At 39.0% G+C, this 23,075-nt stretch overlaps 1 protein-coding gene across 1 annotated transcript in view; it reads right to left on the bottom strand.

Moving 5' to 3' along the window:
- RBM47 (RNA binding motif protein 47) overlaps positions 1–23,075 on the bottom strand; it is a 271,935-nt gene that overhangs the window by 213,138 nt on the left and 35,722 nt on the right. The gene's annotated exons all lie outside the window — the stretch shown is intronic.

Genomic DNA, 23,075 nt, shown 5'->3' with positions numbered 1-23,075 from the left:
TCGGCTCCCTCATCCTCTGGTAAAGCAAAAGAGTCGAGGAGAAGGTAGTTGGCACTGGAAAGAGTTGGTGCTGGGTGAAGGGTTGGCACGGTTCCTTGTGGATACCTGAGCTGGGGAACGAAGGAGAAGATGGGAGAGATTGGCCACAATTCTTGGAACTGTCCCCAAGCTGGGGGGTGGGAGCTGGTCACGGTTCTCTAAACTATAGTCAGTGAGCTGGGGAAGAATTAGAGAGGTCATCAAGTTCATCCCGCATCATTCATTCATCTGTTCACTCAACAAATAATTATTGGGACTTCCCTGGTGGCACAGTGGTTAAGACTCTGTGCTCACAATGCAGGGGGCCCGGGTTCACTCTCTGGTCAGGGAACTGAATCCCACGTGTATGCTGCAACTAAGGGTTCACATGCCACAACTAAGGAGACTGCCTGTTGCAACTAAGACCCAGTGCAACCCAACAAATAAATATTTTTTTAAAAACCAAATAATTACTGAATACCTACAGTGCTGAGAATATGGCAGGGAACAAATCAAAGTCCCTGCTTTCACAGAGCTTACATTTTAGTGGGGAGAGAAACAGCAAGCAAATAAATAAATAGTACATCAGCCGGTGATAAGTGCTGTGGAGAACAGGATAACAGGAAAAGGGACTCTTGGGAGGTGGGAGGTACTATCTTACATTTGTTGTTTAGGGCTGATAAGGGGGCACCCACTGTCAATGACATTTAAACAGAGACTTGAAGAAATGAGGGAAGAAGCCATGGGGATATCTGATGGGAAGAGAATTCCAGGCAGAAGGGACAGCAAGTACAAAAGCTGTGCTACAGAGAGGCCTTGGCATGTTTAAGGAACAGCTAGGAGACCAGTGGGGTTGGAGTGACATGAGGGTGAAAGTTATAGGACATGAGGTCAGAGAGACTGTGGGTCCCAGATCACATAGGGCCCTGTAGGCCAGTGTTAGGCTTGAGTGAGAAGGGGGCCCATTGGAGGGTTTTAAGCAGGGAAATGATAGGATCTGACCTTTTTATTTTTTAATTTATTTATTTATTTATTGTTGGCTGTGTTGGGTCTTCGTTGCTGCACGCGGACTTTCTCTAGTTGCGGTGAGCGGGGGCTACTCTTTGTTACCGCGAACGGACTTCTCATTGCGGTGGCTTCTCTTATTGTGGAGCACGGGCTCTAGGTGTGAGGGCTTCAGTAGTTGTGGCACATGGGCTCAGTAGTTGTGGCTTGCGGGCTCTAGAGTGCAGGCTCAGTAGTTGTGGCGCACGGGCTTAGTTGCTCTGCGGCATGTGAGATCTTCCCGGACCAGGGATTGAACCTGTGTCCCCTGCATTGGCAGGTGGATTCTTAACCACTGCGCCACCAGGGAAGTCCCAGGATCTGGCTTTTTAAAGTATCCTCTGGCTGCTGGGTTGGAAAACATTTTGGGGCTGTGTCATGAAATGCGATAAAATCTACTTTATTCTTGAAAGACCTTGTGTATTACTCAATTGCCCTCATATTTCCCAGATTGGTTCCCATGCTTCTCTCTAGACAGTCTTCCATCCATGTGTTTTATTTCCAATCATGAAATTTTTAAAAAATAGTCTGATCTTGTCATCATCATCATCCTTTTCAACCCCCAACTTAAAAAAATTTTCAAATGGCTTTCACTTGCTCTTAGGAGAAAGTTCAAACTTCACCCTCTGGCCTAAATGTTCTGTAAGATTTAGCCCTTGTCCACCTCTCTCTTTTTGTACTCCCCTCCATCTGTCTCTTTCTACTCCAGCCACATTGCTTTTATTCAGTTCTTTCCAGTACAAGGCCTTCTCCCAGGTTATTTCTACTTCCTGACATGTTCTTCCCTATGTCTCTTTGGTTCATCCTTACATACCCTGAGTCTAAGGGTTCCAGAGATTTGTTGAATTAGATAATTGATCAATCAAATGTGGTACATAAAATGAAGACACCAGTGAATCCACTGTTTGGAGTTATTTCTGTTTTGGAAGAAAGCTCAGATCTCACCAATCCTGAAATTCCATTCAGTATTATTTAAAATTTTGTGAATATTAAAAATATTATTTTAAATTTTGTGAATATATTTTGGAGTAAACACATGTGATATTAATAAATTGCATGCTTACACTTTGGAATGCCTTTCCTAGATGTTATAATTCCTTCCCTCATCATTGCAGCATGATCAATTACATGAAAAACCCTGTCAAATAAAGGCTGTTTATCACAAATTTTTTTTTTAATTTATTTTTTTTTTTATATTTATTTATGGCTGTGTTGGGTCTTCGTTTCTGTGCGAGGGCTTTCTCTAGTTGCGGCGAGCGGGGGCCACTCTTCATCGCGGTGCGCAGGCCTCTCACTATCGTGGCCTCTCTTGTTGCGGAGCACAGGCTCCAGACGCGCAGGCTCAGTAGTTGTGGCTCACGGGCCTAGTTGCTCCGCAGCATGTGGGATCCTCCTAGACCAGGGCTCGAACCCGTGTCCTCTGCATTGGCAGGCAGATTCTCAACCACTGCGTCACCAGGGAAGCCCCTATCACAAATTTTAATGTGACTCTGTATCTTATGGATTTTCCCATTTTGGTATCTTATTAGGAATTCATTCTCCCTGTGTTATCAGAGCTATGTTATTTTGTCTAATCCTTTGTCGATATCTTTAAAAATTCTAGAGTCATGCTGTTTAATGTGACTTTAAAGTTTAAGTTACTTAAAATTAAATTTAAAAAAAATCCATTCCTCGGTTCACATATGGGTAGTGGCTACCACATTGGATAGCCCAGATAAATAAAACGAACATTTTTATCATTATAGAAAGTTCTGTTGGACAGCATTGTTCTAGAGCCTACCTTTCACATCTCCATAGTATTTTGATATAGCTTCTCTTTCTAAGGAGATACCTGTAACAAGGTGGCAATAATTATATCAATTGCCTTACTTTCAGTGCCTACTTTGTGCCAAACAGTGTGGTAATAGAGTGCTATAGATAGATAGGTAGATAGATAGATAGATAGATAGATATGTATATATATATGTATACAGATATAGGTATATATGTAATATATATACAATCTTATTTATTCCTCATAGGATTAAACCATGAGCTGGCTCAGGGAGGCTATTTTATAATATCACTGCAATAAATCGGAAATTTGATGCCCATTAACTCAGGTTTCCAGGGGCTTCCCTGGTGGCGCAGTGGTTAAGAATCTGCCTGCCAATGCAAGGGACACCGGTTCGAGCCCTGGCCCAGGAAGATCCCACATGCCGTGGAGCAACTAAGCCCATGCGCCACAACTACTAAGCCTGAGCTCTAGAGCCCACAAGCCACAACTACTGAGCCCATGTGCCACAACTACTGAGGCCTGTGCATCTAGAGCCCGTGCTCTGCAACGAGAGGCCACGACAATGAGAAGCCCGTGCACCGCAACGAAGACCCAACACAGCGAAAAATAAAATTAATTAAAAAAAACAAAACTCAGGTTTCCATATTCAAATCCCTAATCAATAGGCAAAATGTAAATTGGTTTCGATCTCATCAGATCTTAGGGACCTCTAATGCAAATCAAAGACAATTCTTGCAACTATGCATCTGTGTCTTTTCAGAATCTGGAGGGCTTACAAGTTCAAGTACCACAGGGCATGAACCCTGAGGCTTAGTCACCCAGGGGACATTCAAAACTGGAACCAAACAATGCATGGATATAGCGTTCCTTACTGAGGAAGATCAATTTATCCTTTATCATCTAAGTTATAAAACTTTTAATATGTCCCCCAAGAAATGGTCTGCTTTAGAAAATTATATACATAAAACATGTGTGTGAGCACACAGATACACAGAGACAAGATGGGAGACATTTTGCAAGTACAGAAAACAGAAAAAAAAAAGACCTTTAAAATGTATTTTGAATGATACTTATAAATATATCCACATCAATTAGCCTAATCCTTGGTGGCTGAGAGTAACAGACATAGTTGTCAGTGATGGAAAAATCTGCAAAGTGAAACGTGATGCCAAATAGTTCAAGAAACCCAGACTGCCCTGGTGGCGCAGTGGCTAAGAATCCGCCTGCCAATGCAGGGGACACGGGTTCGAGCCCTGGTCCGGGAAGATCCCACATGCCACGGAGCAAGTAAGCCCGTGTGCCACAACTACTGAGCCTGCGCTCTAGAGCCCATGCACGGCAACTACTGAAGCCCGCACGCTCTAGGGCCCACCTGCTGCAACTACTGAGCCTGAGTGCTGCAACTAATGAAGCCCGCGCACCTAGAGCTCATGCTCCGCAACAAGAGAAGACACTGCAAAGAGAAGCCCGTGCACCGCAACGAAGAGTAGCCCCCGCTCGCCGCAACTAGAGAAAGCTGCGCACAGCAACGAAAACCCAACGCAGCCAAAAATAAATAAAAATTTTTTTAAAAAAAGAAACCCCTTCCCTTATTCTGAACATCAAAAAATGGGGCAATTTATCTTTGTCAATAGAAAATTTATTTTCTCTTCATTCCCACTAACAATTAGTAAATAAATAAAGAATATTGGTTTGAAGCAAAGGCATCAAATTAATACCTGTGGTGCCCTCATGTCTGGTCTGGCCTTAGAGGTAAATGTGGTTACTGCCACTTTGCAGATGGGAAAACTGAGGTTGAAAGACATTAAATACTGTATTTCCTGGGTAATAAGCGGTGGAACCAAAACTGAAACCTGGGTCTCATCAATTCAAGAATTCCATTCTGAGTCCCTTTCAGGTGGAATTGACTCTGACTCATCTTTCTTTGATTTTTGTGGTTAAAATTCTGAATGAAACCAGAATTTTAGAACATCAGTTTAAATAAAATGAAAGAGTACTTGGAGGAAGCAGCCAGGGCATTCTTGATGCAAAACCAGTTTAGCTTTTCATTCAGAATATTCTTTTTTCTTACCGAATTCATTTTAAAGATGATCCCTCAATCCATGGGCAATATCTAAAATTGTTTTTAATTTATTTAAAAGCCTACATATATTTTCATTTCACAGAGTTTAATAAAGTTCTTTCATTCATTAAACAGCCTGAAGTGGGGTCAGCAAACCTTTTCTGTAAAGAGGCGGTTAGTAAATGTTGTAGATTTTGAGAGCTCTGTCACAGCTACTCAATTCTGCCATTGTTGCTGTGCAAGCAGCTATAGAAAATACATAAACAAATTAGCCTGGCTATGTGCCGGTAACACCTAATTTATAGACTCTGAAATTTGAATTTTACATAATTTCAAATGCCATGAAGATTTAAAAAAAAATTTTTCCCCAACCATTTGTAAATATAGAAACTACTCTTAGCTCGTGGGCTGTATAAAAATAGGTGATAGGCTGGATTTGGCTTGTGATCCATAGTTTGCCAACCCCTACTCTAGAGCATAAAGTCAAAACCTGGAGAAATGCAGAAACTTGTGTAAGAATATGGAAGAACCAGGACTACGCTCTATTTTTTCCTGCTTGCTCAGCTTAGTGGGTTGTACCCTAACATAAAGAAATGAAAATAATGAAAGCCACAAGAAGATATTTAATTACATGTGAGGAAGGGGCATTTTAAAGCCATGAGCCAGGGCTGCTATGAAACATCCTTAATTAAAGCAAAGTCAGAATGCCTGCCATTTTTACTCCACATGCCTTATCTATCATATAATGGCAAAAATACAATACACTCTTTCTATTAGTAATGTTTCCTTCCCTCCGCCACAAAATTGCACACTATTATTAACTGCAAGCTCTGCAAATATTAAGCTAAAGTAATAGGGGGAGGAAAGCAGTAGGTTAAATTTTTTAATTACAATATTTGTTTTTTTGTTTTTTTAATTAATTAATTATTATTTACTTTTTGTCACGTTGGGTCTTTGTTGCTGTGTGTGGGCTTTCTCTAGTTGCAGCGAGTCGGGGCTACTCTTCGTTGTGGTGCGCAGGCTTCTCATTGTGGTGGCTTCTCTTGTGGAGCACGGGCTCTAGGTTCACGGGCTTCAGTAGTTGTGGCACGTGGGCTCAGTAGTTTTGACTTGAGGACTCTAGAGCGCAGGCTCAGTAGTTGTGGTGCACGGGCTTAGCTGCTCCGGGGCATGTGGGATCTTCCTGGTCCAGGGCTCGAACCTGTGTCCCCTGCACTGGCAGGCGGGTTCTTAACCACTGCACCATCAGGGAAGACTAATTACAATACTTGTTGTCCCAGCTTGGAACTAGTGGACTTAAAAGAAAAATTTGCTCTAATCTTCTCCACTAATGAAAATTTATGTATAATCTCTATATAATTAATATAGCATTATTTTGAAGGTGTAATGATTGGGCTCTTATATCATTCAACATTTATTGAAGGTTTACCATGTTCCAGACAATATTCTAGGCTCCGAGTGTATTACAGTAAACAAATTCTCTTATATCCTCTTTCAGAGGAATGTACAATATAAAGTTTTCCACACTGACAAACTTGAGCTACCATCTTGCTCTTTATATGACAATCAACAAAAATAATAAAAACCACTAATAACAGTTACCTGATTAGTTCGTTATTTATTACAAAGTGCTTTGAAACATAAGGAACAATACTAACGTCAAACAAATTCAGATCAATAAACATTCACCTGCTATTTGCAAGGCAAACTATAGTAGAAATTTAAAAAATATTTTACAGTAATATGTCTGTTCAACTTTCCTGTAAATGCAAAGAACTTCACACTGATTTTCTCTCTCTCCCATCTCCTTCATTTCCCCCACAATCTCTATGTCAATAGTTTGAGGAAATTCAAGCACAGCAAAATACAGGGACTTACACAAGAACATAATTGGTTTAAGCCGGGGAAGGATCAGGGTTAGAACCCAGGGTTTCTGTTTTTAAGAATCTTTCTTTACCCATTATCTCCTATACTAAAAATCTAAGTAAACAATTGGAAAGGCAGCTCCAGCTGTATAGCAAATTCTGTTTGTCATGCACAGTGTTACTGTTTAAGGTGAATGAAAACAAGGAAGCTCTTCTTCCTTTTCACTCTCATTCTACAAACATAAAAAACTAGAAATACCCAATGGACCTGGAGGTAATTAATACATAGTCAGCTGAACTTTCTACCTGCAAGGTCACTTTAAATGTGCAGTAAACAGCTATAATTGAAATGTGACGATTTAACTAAACCACTGTGTTAGATAGTTACCTTTTCCTTGAACAAATTATCATTTTGTCTTTCCAGTTGTCCTGGTCCAACCACTGAAATGACATTCCTTGTAAAACTCATGCCTTCATTAGTATGTTTCTTCCACTTCTGCTTTATGGTTTGGGGTGGCTCCTATCTGATACTTTCCCCAATGTGTCTAATGGCAAATTAAGGCACAAATGCAGTGGTGGCAGTGGTGGTGGGGAAACTCCATTCAGCATGTGCTGGCTCATCTCACAATACCAGGGCTTGGTTTAAGGGTGAAAATCTGAAATCAAAGATGAGTCAGGGGCTTCCTTGGTGGCGCAGTGGTTAAGAATCCGCCTGCGAATGCAGGGGACATGGGTTCAAGCCCTGGTCTGGGAAGATCCCACGTGCCGTGGAGCAACTAAGCCCGTGAGCCACAACTACTGAGCCCGCGAGCCACAACTACTGAAGCCCACGCGCCTAGAGCCCGTGCTCTGCAACAAGAGAAACCACTGCAATGAGAAGCCCGTGCACGCAACCAAGAGTAGCCCCCGCTCGCCACAACTAGAGAAAGCCTGCGCACAGCAACAAAGACACAATGCAGCCAAAAATAAAAATAAATAAAATAAATAAATTAAAAAAAAAAAAAAAAAAGATGAGTCAGGACTGGCTCAGGGCAGTCTGAACCTAGTATTGGCAGATCCTGAGAAGATTCATTTTCATGTAAGTTTTCAAGCTGGCCACAGTCAGCACAAGGAATTCGCCTATCAATATCAGCTTGTGGACAGGAGCTATCCAGGACCCAGGGTTCTGCTGGATACTGAAACTGGCATAGTTCCCTTCAAACACAGGGAGTGAACAGATGAGGCATGTTCAGCGACCACACTGATAGGCATCCCCCCCAGAACACATTGTAAGTCCCACTGTATGTAAGCCTACACTTGCTGAGTTCTTAATCTTTCTTGCACCATGGATTTCTTTACTTGTTCTAAGAATAATGTTTTTAAATGAATAAAATATACATTATTAAAAAATAAAATATATTGAAATACTGTTATCAATTTTTACATGATAATGTATGTGCTTCCTTATTAACACAGTAGAAAACAAGATCTGGGTTCTAATGCAAATCAAAACTACAATGAGGTATCACCTCACACCAGTCAGAATGGCCATCATTAAAAATTCTACAAATAATAAATGCTGGAGAGGGTGTGGAGAAAAGGGAACCCTCCTACACTGTTGGTAGGAATGTAAATTGGTACAGCCACTATGGAGAACACTGTGGAGGTTCCTTAAAAAACTAAAAATAGAATTACCATATGACCCAGCAATCCTACTACTGGGCATATACCCAGAGAAAACCATAATTCAAAAAGAGTCATGTACCACAATGTTCTTTGCAGCTCTATTTACAAGTGTCCATCGACAGACGAATGGATAAAGAAGGTGTGGTATATATACACAATGGAATACTATTACTCAGCCACAAAAAAGAATGAAATAATGCCACTTGCAGCAACATGGATGGCCCTAGAGATTACCATACTAAGTGAAGTAAGGCAGAAAGAAAAAGACAAATATCATATGATATCACTTATAATCTAAAATATGATGCAAATGAACTTATTTACAAAACAGATACAGACTCACAGACACAGAAAACAAATTTATGGTTGCCAAAGGGGATAGTAGCGGGGAGGGGAGTAGAGACAAATTAGGACTTTGGGATTAGCAAACTATTATATATGTAATAGATAAACAACAAGGTCTTACTGTACAGCACAGGGAACTATATTCAATATCCTGTAATAAACCATAACAGAAGAGAAAAAAAGTTCTAATAATTACCATAAATTTGAAGTAGTTTATACAATATTTCCAAGATAGCTGCAATGACTGTAACGTGTTAATGTCTGTGATTTCTTTTAGTGAAAAGCCACAGCAACTGCTAATACTACTGTCATATGTTGCCTACATTCATTATTTTTTAAAAATTAATTAATTAATTTACTTTTGGCTGCATTGGGTGTTTGTTGCTGCACGTGGGCTTTCTCTAGCTGCGGTGAGCGGGGGCTACTCTTTGTTGCGGTGCACAGGCTTCTTACTGCGGTGGTTTTTCTTGTTGCAGAGCATGAGCTCTAGATGCGTGGGCTTCAGCAGTTGTGGCACGTGGGCTCAGTAGTTGTGGCTCACGGGCTCTAGAGCACAGGCTCAGTAGTTGTGGCTCACGGGCTCTAGAGTGCAGGCTCAGTAGTTGTGGCTCACGGGCTTCATTACTCAGTGGCATGTGTGATCTTCCCGGACCAGGGCTCGAACCCATGTCCCTTTCATTGGCAGGTGGATTCTTAACCACTGCGCCACCAGTGAAGCCCCTACATTCATTATTGAAGGAAATGTTAACCTTTATTTAGGGGTTAGTGAAAACAAAAATTTAATTTTTCCATCTAAAATCACCCTGAATTCTATCAGTGGACCTCAGGCTAACAATCCCCAGTTGTTTGAAAATGAACAAAAACCCAACTAAGAGGTTAAAGACCCAGTCACTGCCTGATGAAAAAATTTCCAGGCTGGATATGTTCCTTCTCTTTACTTTTATTTTTATTTTCTATTTAAGTATAATTGACCTATAATATTATATGTTTTAGGTGTACAAGATAGTGATTTGATATTTTTGCACTATAAAAATCACAACCATAAGTCTAGTTAACATTTGTCATCATATAAAGTTATTACAATTATTATTGACTATATTCCCAATGCTGTACATCACATCCCCGTGACTTATTTTGTAACTAGAAGTTTGTACATCTTAAACCCCTTCACCTATTTCACTCATCCCCCTGACTCCCCTCCCCTCTGACAATCACCAATTTGTTTTGTTTTCTGTATCTATGAGTCTGTTTCTGTGTTATGTCCGCTTGTTTTGTTGTTCACATTCCTCGTGTAAGTAAAATCATGCGGTATTTGTCTTTCTCTGTGTGACTTGTTGAAAATGGCAAGATTTCATTCTTTTTTAAAGGCTGAGTAATATTCCATTGTATATATATACACCACATCTTCTTTATCCATTCATCCAATGATGGACACTTAGGCTTCTTGGGGATACTCTTCCTTTTCCAACCATTTTATTTGCAAATCTCAGTCCTAGTTACCCAGTGAAAGATTATTCCTACTACCACTCTGTCTCCCAGTTATCTATTGCTGTGGGTTCCAAGTATATACTAGCATTTTTAAGCATTAGAAAGCACCCTCAGAATATATCCCTTTCCAAAAGAGACATGCCACACAAAGATGATTATTCAGATAATTTACTGCAAAATATCCTTGAAAATTTAGGAAATATACGACACTTATTTTACTGATTTAATACCATAGATATTTTGCTTTCAGCTCCTTTAATTCGGAAAAAAGCCCTTTGTACCCCAGCCAAATACTTTTTTGATGAACCCACAATTAGAGGTCAACAGATGATGTTCTAGAAAAGCCTAGCTTTGAGTGATTAAGATTGGGCCAAAGTAAAAATCCTGAGGATTACAATCTTGGAGTCATCTTTAATATTAGTTTTTAGAAATCTATCTTATTAGCAGAAATGAAACAGAGTGACAACTGTTATTAAAGACAGTTATTATTGGTAACAGGTAACAGGTGAAGACAACTGTTATTATTGCCAGATATAATAGTAGCATTAACAACATTAATTAGGGCTTCCCTGGTGGCGCAGTGGTTGAGAATCTGCCTGCCAATGCAGGGGACACAGGTTCGAGCCCTGGTCTGGGAAGATCCCACATGCCGCGGAGCAACTGGGCCCGTGAGCCACAGCTACTGAGCCTGCGCGTCTGGAGCCTGTGCTCCGCAACAAGAGAGGCCGCGATAGTGAGAGGCCCGCGCACCATGATGAAGAGTGGCCCCCACTTGCCACAACTGGAGAAAGCCCTCGCACAGAAATGAAGACCCAACACAGCTAAAATAAATAAATAAATAAATTAAAAAAAAAAAAAAAACAACAACATTAATTAAGTCACTATCCTCAAACAATGAAAATATTAGCAAGAGGGACTTTCAAGTCTTAAATGTAGGCAGTGATTATTTTGTCCAAATAAGTTCAAAACCCTCCTTTAATAAGTGAGGAAACAATTTCATTCATATTCCTGATTTTAAAAGAGACACTACAATATGTCAGTCAAAAGAAATAGTAATATGAAACTATAATATATAACTACGATCAGTACACTTAGTGCTGCTTGCACAATGACATTTATATATGAGTGTGTTATAATGCTGCAAAGAATGTGTAAATGATGTTAATAGTTTTCAAGAAAACAATTGCTGAGGGAGACAAAGACTGTGCTTTATTCTAAAGCAAAGTGCAAATACAGAAAGTGTGCTCATATCAAAAAATGCTTTCACAATAATTATCTTCCATTGAAGTAAATCTTTTTTTTTTTAAGGTACTGATGTAAACTGGGGCCTTGTTCTTTGAAAATAATATCTTGATTAATTAAAAAAGTTAAACTGTAAAAAGTTGTGCGTGGTATAAACCTTGACATTTAGACTGTGGCAATCTGAATTCTATCTATAGCTGTCCAGAATCATAAGCAAACGAGTTACCAGATATCTACAAGGTTCCTGACAAACCAAACCATTGAGAAACTGTTTGTTAGATAAGTAAATTTGTTAAAGTGCAATACTGTTAATTTCATTTGAAATTGTGACAAAATAAATTTTACAAATTGCATTTTGCTTTTTAGTATTATCTCTATATTCTCTTGCTTTCAACTAATTAATTGAAAAAACAATAAATTTCCCTGAAAAAAAGTAGCAGAAATAAAATTTGGTGTGAAAGCCACACTCATAAATAAAATGTTGTATTAATTGGAAATTGATTCCTCTACGCCCTCTACTTCAATAATTCCAAATGGCAACAATTTGGCAACAATTGGCAACAATTCCATTTGGCAACAATTATAAACTCTTCTGGTTTATAATTTTCTGGTTCAAACATAAGTAAACAAAACATAAGGTGATGAATAAGTAGAGCAAGTTTTCAGGGTTCAAGATCAATATATGAAAATCAATCGTAATTTTATATACTTGCAATATACAATCTACAATGAAATAGAGAAATTATTCCATTTATAACAACATCAAAGAGAATAAAACACCTAGGAACTTAACAAAAGAAGTACAAAACTTATACTCATAAAATTACAAAACATTGCTGAAAGAAATTAAAGAAGACTAAAGAAGGAAAAAAATCCTATGTTCATAATTTGAAGGCTTAATATTGTTAAATGGCAATGTTCTCCAAACTGATTTACAGATTCGACACAATCCTTATAAAAATCCTATGTCAGGCTTCCCTGGTGGCGCAGTGGTTGAGAATCTGCCTGCTAATGCAGGGGACACGGGTTCGAGCCCTGGTCTGGGAAGATCCCACATGCCGCAGAGCAACTAGGCCCATGAGCCACAACTACTGAGCCTGCACGTCTGGAGCCTGTGCTCCGCAACAAGAGAGGCCACGATAGTGAGAGGCCCGAGCACCGCGATGAAGAGTGGCCCCCGCTTGCCGCAACTAGAGAAAGCCCTCGCACGGAAACGAAGACCCAACACAGCCAAAAATAAATAAATTAATTAATTAATTAAAAAAAAAATCCTATGTTGCCTCTTTGTGGAAATTGATAAGATTATCCTAAAATTCATATGTAAACTCAGGAGACCTAGGATAGCTAAAATAATCTTGAAAAAAGATGAACATAATTGGAGGACTCACCTTTCTTGATTTCAAAACTTATTGCAAAGCAACAGTGTTTAAGATAATGTGGTACTGGGATAAGTTATATATGTAGATCAATGGAATAGGATTCAGAGTCCAGAAATAAACTCATATATCTATGGTCAGTTGGTTTTTGACAAAGGTATCAAGACCATTCAACATGGGGCTTCCCTGGTGGTGCAGTGGTTAAGAATCTGCCTGCCAATGCAAGGGACGTGGGTTCGAGCCCTGGCCCGGGAAGATCCCACAGGCTGTGGAGCAAGTAAGCCCATGCGCCACAACTACTGAGGCTGAGCTCTAGAGCCTGCAAGCCGCAACTACTGAGCCCACGTGCCACAGCTACTGAGGCCTGCGCGCCTAGAGCCCATGCTCTGCAACGAGAGGCCACGTGCACTGCAATGAAGAGTAGCCCCCCCTCACTGCAACTAGAGAAAGCCCACGCACAGCAATGAAGACCCAACACAGCCAAAAATAAATAAATAAATTTATTTAAAAAAAAGAAAAAGACCATTCAACAGGAAAGGACGGTCTTTTTTTTAACAAATAGCTCTGGGACAACTAGGTATCCAATGGAAAAAAAAGAAGAAATCGAACCCTACATCAAACCATATATAAAGTGCAAAATGGATCAAAGACCTAAGTATAAGAGCCAAAGGTATAATACTCTTAGAAGAAAATGCAGGAGTAAATGTGTGACATTAGATTAGGTAAATTGCTTAAATATGACACCAAAAGCACAAGCAACAAAAGAAAAAAACAGATAAATTGGACTTCATCAAAAGTTTAAATATACATCATCAAAAGTGAAAACTTTAGTGATGCAAAGGACACTATCAAGAGAGTGAAAAGACAACCCACAGAATGGAAGAAAATATTTTCAAATTATATATCTGATAAGGGACTTGTATCTAGAATTCATAAAGAACTCAGTAATAAAAAAACACAACTTAAAAATGAGCAAAGGATCTGGACATTCTCCAAATGGACATTTCTCCAAAGGAGATATACAAATGGCCAATAAGCACATGAAAATATGCTCAACACTATTAGTCACCAGGGAAATGCAAATCAAAACCACAATGAGATACCACCTCATACCCACTAGAATGGCTAGAATAAAAACAAAACAAAACAAAACAAAACTCAGGGACTTCCCTCGTGATCCACTGGTTAAGACACTGCGCTCCCACTGCAGGGGCGCAGGTTCAATCCCTGTTCCGGGAACTAAGATGCCGCATGTCACGCACTGCCGCCAAAAAACAAAGAGAAAAATGGAAAATAACAAGTGCTGATGAGGATGTAAAGAAATCAGAACCCACATACATTACTGGTGAGAATGTAAGATGGTGCAGCCACTGTGAAAAACAGTCTGGCAGTTCCTCAAAAAGTTAAACATAGTTACCATTTGACCCATTAACTCGCTTACTTTTAGATATATGCCCCAGAGAAATGAAAACATATGTCCACACAAAAACTTAGACATGAATGTTCATAGCAGCATTATTCATAACAGCCAAAGTAGAAGCAACCCAAATGTTCATTGACTAATGAATGGATAAACAAAATGTGATTTATCCAAACAATGTAATATATTTGTCCATAAAAAGTAACGAAGTACTGATATTTGCTACAGCGTGGGTGAATCTTGAAAACATTATGCTCAGTTACAAAAGAGCACCTATTATGTGATTCCACTTACTTAAAATGTCCAAAATAGGCAAATCTACAAAGACAGAAAGTAGATTAGTGGTTGCTTACAGCTGGAAGAGATGGGGAGGCTGCGGGGTGATAGTTAAAAAGTGCAGGGTTTTTTGGAGGGAGGTGATGAAAATATTCTAAAATTGATGATGGTTAACATTGCACAACTGTGAATATACTAAAAGCCATGAATTGTATACATTAAATGGGCAAATTGTATGGTAGGTGAATTATATGTCAATAAAACCATTACAAAAAAAATATAACAGGACTCAAATGACCTATTATCTTGATATCAGACAGCTTATTAGGTTCCTATGAAAAAAATCCAAGGTGCATTCATTTGTTCATTCATTCATTCATGGGCATAGAATAGGAAATAGGAGGAGGACCAGGTTTGTGGGTAAAATAGTTTTGGACACGCTGAGTTTAAAAAGCCAGTGGAATATAACCAAGTAAGAGAAGCCCAGTATGCAATCAGAGATATAAATCATCACATCAGGGGAGAACTTTGTACTAGAGTTACAAATCTGAGGTCAATGGTATTTGCTTATAGTAGTTAAAATTATGTATGTAGAAAATGTGTAAGGCAGGGATTTTTGCGGTAGTTGTGGTAAAATACACATAATGTAAAATTTACCATCTTAACCATTAAAAAATATATAGGTTAGTAATGTCCAGTATATTCACATTGTTGTGCAACCAATCTCAAGAACTTTTTCATATTGCGACATTGCATCTTTATTCTCATTAAACAAATACTCCCCATTTCCCCTTCTCCCCAGTTCCTGGAAATCACCATTCTACTTTCTGTTTCTATGAATTTGACTACTGTAGATACCTCATATAAATATTTGTCTTTTTGTGACTGGCTTATTTAACTTAGCATAATGTCTTCAAGGCTCATCCATGGTGTAGTATGTGCCAGAATTTTCTTCCTTTTTTAGACTAATATTCTATTTTACATATACAACACATTTTGTTTAGCCATTCATTTGTTGAGGGATTCTTGCATTGCTGAATCCCTAACTTCCTGGCTACTTCCAATGATCCTGCTGTGAAAATGGATGTACTAATATCTCTTTGAGATCCTACTTTCAATTCTTTTGGTATATACCCAGAAATGGAATTGCTGGGTCATATGATAATGCTATTTTTAAATTTTTGAGAAAACGGCATACCGCTTTCCACAGCAGCTATACCATTTCAGATTCCTACCAACAGTGCACAAGAGTTCCAGATTTTCCACATCTTTACCAAAACGTTTTATTTTCTGTTTTTGTTTTTATGTAAGCCTCCTAATGGGTGTGAGGTGATATTTCATGTGGTTTTAATTTGCATTTCCCTGATAATTAGTGATGCTGATTATTTTTTTTCATATGCTGTTGGCCATTTTCATATCTCCTTTCGAGAAATATCTATTCAAGTTTTTAGCCCATTTTTAATGCAGTTATTTGCTTTTGTTGTTATTATTGAGGAATTCTTAATTTAGGATACATGGACCACACCTAGTGTGAATGAGTGGGGTTTAAGCAGACCCTGATACTGTATGTGTCTGTGCTTTCTCTTTCCTCAGAGACTCTCTAGCTCTTATCAGATTTGTTTTCCACAGAGAAAATAGCCTTTTCTTTTTTATCTGAATGTGTGAATAATGTATCTAGGGAAAAAATGCAAAGGATAAAAGTATGTTTCCAAGCCCCTGTTTGTTTATTGCTTTGTTTATATCTTCTGTCATATGAAGACAGCCATTTTTATATAGTCAAGTATATCTATCTTTTCTTTTAGAGCTTCGGAATTTTTCAGCCATGGTCAGAAAGAAATGTTCCCTCACCCTTTAGGTTGAACATATATAATAACCCACATTTCTTTGTGTGATATCGTTATTGAGTTATATTTTTACATTTAAGTTTTTAAACTTCTAAGAATGTATTTTATAATAGTGTATAGTGGAGGTCCATTTTCATTTTCTCCTAGATAGATGGCAATTATTTAAATTTCTTTGCTTGTCAAAACCTATAAGGCAATGTAAATAATACTGGGGATGGTAGCTATCCTTTTTTTTTTTTTTTAAAGGTCTTTTATTTATTTATTTTTGGCTGCGTTGGGTCTTCGTTGCTGCGCGCGGGCTTTCTCTAGTTGCGCCAAGCCGGGGCTACCCTTCGTTGCGGTGCGTGGGCTTCTCATTGCGGTGGCTTCTCTTGTTGTGGAGCACGGGCTCTAGGCGCGCGGGCTTCAGTAGTTGTGGCACTCGGGCTCAGTAGTTGTGGCTCGCGGGCTCTAGAGCGCAGGCTCAGTAGTTGCGGCGCACGGGCTTTGTTGCTCTGTGGCATGTGGGATCTTCCTGAACCAGGGCTCAAACCCATGTCCCCTGCACTGGCAGGCAGATTCTTAACCACTGCACCACCAGGGAAGTCCCAGCTATCCTATTTTTGATTGAAATGGGTTTTGTGGTTTGCCACTGCATATTTGCTCGCTGAGTTTTGTTAATCTTAAACATATTTAAGTGGTTTCCTTCTACTGTTATTTTTCTAAGAGATTTTATCAGGAATGGCTGCTGAATTCTACTGAATATGTTTTTAGCATTTATTGACATGTTTATTTTTTCTCCTTTACTTTATTGATGTAACAGATTATTTGGTAATGAACCATTTTTATATTCTGGAATAAATCCTATTTGGTCATAGTAAATTATTCTTTTGCTACACAATTAGATTTGTTTGCTAATATTTTATTTTGAATTTTTGCATCTACATTCATAAGTGAGATTGGTCTGTACTTTATGTTATTATACTATATTTTTTAGGTTTGGGTATTAAAGTTTGCCGTTTTATGCAGTGAATTAGCAGAGTTTCATCTGGAATGATAAATAACTTGGTAATTATATCTTCTTTTAAAGTCAAATAAACTTGGCAGGAAAGCCATATGGTTTTGGTGGCCTTTTTTGATAGAAGACTTTAAATCATCTTTTCAATCTCTTCTATAATAATTTGTCTGTTCATATTTTCTACTTCTTTTGGGGTTAATTTTACTCACTTGTTTTTCACCAGGAAATCATTAATTTTCTCTAAAATTTCAAACCGCTGCCATGGAATTTCATGAAGTAATCTCTGTAACTATTCCTTTAATCTCTCCTGTATCTGGGGATAGGACTTCTTTCTCATTCCTCATTTTGCCTCTTTCTGCTCTTTGCAGTGTGTGAGGAGGGAAAAGGGGAGGAGAAAGTGTCTATTTCGTTAATCTTTTCAAAGCACCAGATTTTAGCTTTATTTGTCCTCTCTATCTTTTTTTTTTTTTTTTTTCATTGGTTTTGGCTTTTAGCCTTAATAACTCTCCCTTATTTCTCTGGTTATTTTTCCTTTTTCTCATTGCTAATTTCTTAAAATAGATTCTTAGTTCCTTTAATGTTTATTTTTGTTTTCTAATGATGATTAAATCCATGATAAACTTTTTTTTAAAAGATAATTTTCCAGAACTTCCTTGGTGGTCCAGTGGTTACAGCTCCACGCTCCCAATGCAGGGGGCCTGGGTTCGATCCTTGGTCAGGGAACTAGATCCCACATGCTGCAACTAAGAGTTCTCATGCTGCAACTAAAAGATCCCTTGTGCTGCAACTAAGACCTGGCACAGCCAAATGGATAAATAAACATTTAAAAAAATAAAGATAATTTCCCAAAGCTTTCTATTTTCTACTTTTTTAAAATTTTTCTTTATTTTATTTTAGTTTTTTCCAGACAGAATATTTTTTTTTTTTTAATGAATTTATTTATTTATTTATTTTTGACTGTGTTGGGTCTTCGTTTCTGTGTGAGGGCTTTCTCCAGTTCTGGCAAGCGGGGGCCACTCTTCATCGCGGCGCGCGGGCCTCTCACTGCCGCGGCCTCTCCCATTGCGGAGCACAGGCTCCAGACGCGCAGGCTCAGTAGTTGTGGCTCACGGGCCCAGCCGCTCTGCGGCATGTGGGATCTTCCCAGACCAGGGCTCGAACCCATGTGCCCGGCATTGGCAGGCAGATTCTCAACCACTGCGCCACTAGGGAAGCCCCCAGAATATTTTTATTTTTATTTTTTTTAATTTTTGGCTGCATTGGATCTTCGTTGCTGCACGCAGGCCTTCTCTAGTTGCAGCGAGCGGGGCGACTCTTCGTTGTGGCGTGCAGGCTTCTTACTGTGGTGGCTTCTGTTGTTGCGGAGCACCGGCTCCAGGCACGCGGGCTTCAGTAGTTGTGGCACGCGGGCTCAGTAGTTGCTCTGTAGCATGTGGGATCTTCCCAGACCAGGGCTCGAACCCGTGTCCCCTGCATTGGCAGGCGGATTCTCACCTACTGCGTCACCAGGGAAGTCCTTACTTTTTTTTTTTTTTTGGGTGCACGGCATGGCACATGGCATCTTAGTTCCCCGACCAGGAATTGAACCCGCGACCCCTACAGTGGAAGTGCGGAGTCTTAACCACTGGACCACCAGGGAAGTCCCTGTGATAAACTTTTGTTATCTTTCTTTTTATTAATAAATTTTAAAGCTTGTAAATTTTTTTTTTAATTTATTTTCAGCTGCATTGGGTCTTTGTTGCTGTGCACAGTCTTTCTCTAGTTGCAGCGAGCGGGGGCTACTCTTCGTTGCGATGTGCAGGCTTTTCATTGCGGTGGCTTCTCTTGTTGCAGAGCACAGGCTCTAGGCATGCAGACTTCAGTAGTTGTGGCGCGTGGGCTCAGTAGTTGCAATGCACGGACTCTAGGGTGCACAAGCTTCAGTAGTTGTGGCTCGTGGGCTCTAGAGCGCAGGCTCAGTAGTTGTGGTGCACAGGCTTAGTTGCTCTGTGGCATATGGGATCTTCCCCAACAGGGATCTAACTCATGTCGCCTGCATTGGCATGTGGATTCTTAACCACTGTGCCACCAGGGAAGTCCAAAGCTTGTAAATTTATTTACCTAATTTTATGTGCTTACATAGTGTTCTTCATCTTGCTTGATGCTTTCAATTTTAATTTCATCTGTCTAATATTAATGTTACCAGCCTGCTTTCTTTTTCTTTGCGTTTGCTGTCTTTTTTTTTTTATTGAAGTCTAGTTGATTTTAAATGTTGTGTTAATTACTGCTGTACAGCAAAGTATACAGGTATACATATATATACATTTTTTAAAAAATATTCTTTTCCATTATGGTTTATCATAGGATACTGAATATAGTTCTCTGTGCTATATAGTAAGATCTTGTTGTTTATCTGTTCTGTATATACAAGCTTACATCGGCTAACCCAACCTCCCACTCCATCCCTTCCTCCAGACCCCTCCCCCTTGGCAACCACTAGTCTGTTCTCTATGTCCGTGATTCTGTTTCTGTTTCATAGATAGGTTCATCTGTGTCATATCTTAGATTCCACATATAAGTGATATCATACGGTATTTGTCTTTCTCCTTCTGATTTACTTCACTTAGTATGATATTCTCTAGTTGCATCCATGTTGCTGCAAATGGCATTATTTCATTCTTTTTTATGGCTGAGTAGTATTCCATCGTATATATATAATACATCTTCTTTATCCATTCATTTAGGTTGTTTCCACGTCTTGGCTATTGTGAATAGTGCTGCTATGAACATAGGGGTGCATGTATCTTTTTGAATTATACTTTTGTCTGCATGCATATGTTTTTTTGATACCTTGTTAAGCATGTTCCTTATAGCTACCACATGGCTGAATTTTGCTTTTTCACCAAACCTGGCAGTTTCTGCTTTTTAAGGGGTACATTGAGCTTATCACATCTAATGTTCTTATCTTACACGATATTGATCAATTTAATTTAGATTTTTGTTTGCTCTTTTCCTTTTTCTCTATATTTGCTCATTTCAACAACTTAATATACTTTCCATTATCCAATTTGGCATATATCCTGTATTTTTTCCCATTCTATCCCTTTCCCTGCCCTCTATATCAGAATATATGTCTCTAGTATTATTTGAAAATAAGTTAACCCTGAGTTGCAGTATAACTCCCACTATAATGTTCTAATTCAGCCCTGCTGCCCACCACCCCATCCCCAATTCCCCTCCATCCCACAGCTAAGACCTTTAGGACAGTTCTACTCACTTTCCTTTTCCACTATTCTCCACGTCCCCATGGATCATCTGGGACTCCTCCTCCACCCCTCCTCCACAGACCCCGACAGCCAGAAGACCTATTGCTTCCTGGCCTCATTTTTTAAAATCTTCTATTTAAATCAATTAATAAGTCCATCCTTACCTATTTCATGGAGTGGTTGGAAGCTAAAATGAGAAACCCTCTGTGAAAGCACATTGTGAACTGTGAAATAATGTCCAAATACTAGGGAGGGAGGATGTGTAGGGAAGACTTGGCTGGTCTTGATCACAGTGGACAGTTGTGGACAAGGTGAGATTATAGTCTCTGTGCTTCTGTGCCAGGAAGAAAAAGTTCTCCAGCTCTATTACTCAGTACAAAATCACCACTACTTGAGATTGATTTATCTCAGCCAAGGTATTTTATTACAGGGTACATGCATTTAATGGACACATTTTAAAAGATGATATCCTAAACGTCAGAATCTATTAACAACGTAGAAAGCTAAATATCTCACAGAAATGGGACTCTGCAGTAAAGTTCTGATAGGATAGGACACTTTTGAAGTATGGAAAACTGCCTGGAAATAGCTCTATGAAATGTGTCTGAGTCCTCTCAGAGTTCCAGGCAGAAGACTGAGGGATCAGGCAGTACCTAAAAGAAGAGAAAGTTAAAAAAGAAGCCAGCACATTTTCACTTTTTCATAGTGTTGCCTCCTGCCTGTGCTGGTTAAGAAGTTTGTGGTGTTACATGGACTCAAGCCAGGACATAACACTGTACCAGCGCTGTCATGCAGAAATATAATGAGAGCCACATGTATAATATTAAAATGTTCTAGTAGCCACATTTTTAAAAAGTAAAAATGTGAAATTAATTTTAATAATATATTTTATTTAACCTAATATATCTACAAAATTGTTATTTCAATATGCCATTAACATGAAATTATTAATGAGATCTTTTCCTTTCTTGTTTTCTTACTAGGTCTTTGAAATCTAGTGTGTATTTTATACTTACAGTATATCTTAATTTGGACTAGCCACAGTTCAAGAGCTCAATAGCCACATGTGGCACGTGGCTGCCTGACTGGACAGCACTGCCCTGCCGTGAGGATGGTAAATACCGCACAGTCCTGGACTCTCCCACACCTCACCCCTGGTGGAAGCCACCCATCAGCCACAGCATCCTTCCTTAATGAGCCCTGGGGTGGTTTCCAGATTCTTGTCACCAGAGCCTGACAGTCAGGCCCTCTATTAGAGTTGGCACCTCAACAGAAGGCAAACTTCAGCAGAAGGTCAGTTTCATGAGGGTGGGACTTTGGTCTGTTTTATTCACTGCTGTATCCTAACACCTAGAGCAGTGCCTGGAACGTAATGGGCATTCAATAGACACTTATTCAATAAGTTATATCTACTTGCCATCCTCGTTGTAGAGCTGGTGAACACAGCTCATTTCCAGTAATTATTACTATCTGAGAATAATTTTAAATTAAGCCTAAACTTTATAGAGAGAACATTTTCAAAACTTGTAAATTAAAAGAAAATGCTAAGTCAGTTTTAAAACTGAAAAGAGCCAATCCCTCTCTTGCTTCACTCACTGCGCTACTACTGAAAACAAATTTTAACCTTTACAGATTTTCTAGTAGGCGTTACACTATGACATAAAGAAAAGGAAATCAGCCCATGGCTGTATTTATCACAATGCCTATAATCACATTGTTTGCTGAATATGTGACTGCAGTACTATACAACAAAATCTAACACTTTGCAAAGTTTTCTAAACTTTCAGTCTATTTCTTAACAAATTCTTTGAAGAAGCACAGGATCAAATGAACAGGTGCATTCAGAGCAATTGGTCACAACACTTGAGTCAAGTCACTGCCTTTTAGAGTTTTAAAAAACGTCCTAATAGAACCTTAACTCTTATGATCATTATCATGGTTATTATCATAACTATTCTTTGTTGAGTGCTTATTCCATTCTAAGAATGATGCTAAGGGTTTCATGTACATTATCTCATTAAAGCCTTAAAATAATGCTAATAGTCACTTACTTAAAGTCATCTAGCTAATACATGAAATAGCCAGGATGAAAACCCTGCCTGCCTGACCCTCAAGTCTAGAATCTTGTCCACTCAGTTTACGCACCCTCCCCATTTTTGTAGTGAGAATACTTAAGTCCCCCCAAATCATGTGATTTGTCCAAGATTATACAGCTATTAAGTGGCAGAGTCAGAACTAAAATCTACATCTCCTACTCTCAGGACCAGATTCTTTTCTCCATATAACGCAGTTTGTTCATAAGCAAAGCATGGGATCATAATTTATTCAAAACATATATTTAAAATAATTTAAATTAGAATTTGACCTTCACATAGAGAAAACTAGTGATTACTGATTTTTAGTCTATTTTG

Source organism: Balaenoptera musculus, chromosome 5 (genome assembly GCF_009873245.2).
Source record: "Balaenoptera musculus isolate JJ_BM4_2016_0621 chromosome 5, mBalMus1.pri.v3, whole genome shotgun sequence".
Taxonomy (NCBI): Eukaryota; Metazoa; Chordata; class Mammalia; order Artiodactyla; family Balaenopteridae; genus Balaenoptera; species Balaenoptera musculus.
The sequence above is the reverse complement of the archived record's forward strand: the minus strand, read 5'-3'. Positions and strand labels throughout refer to the sequence as shown.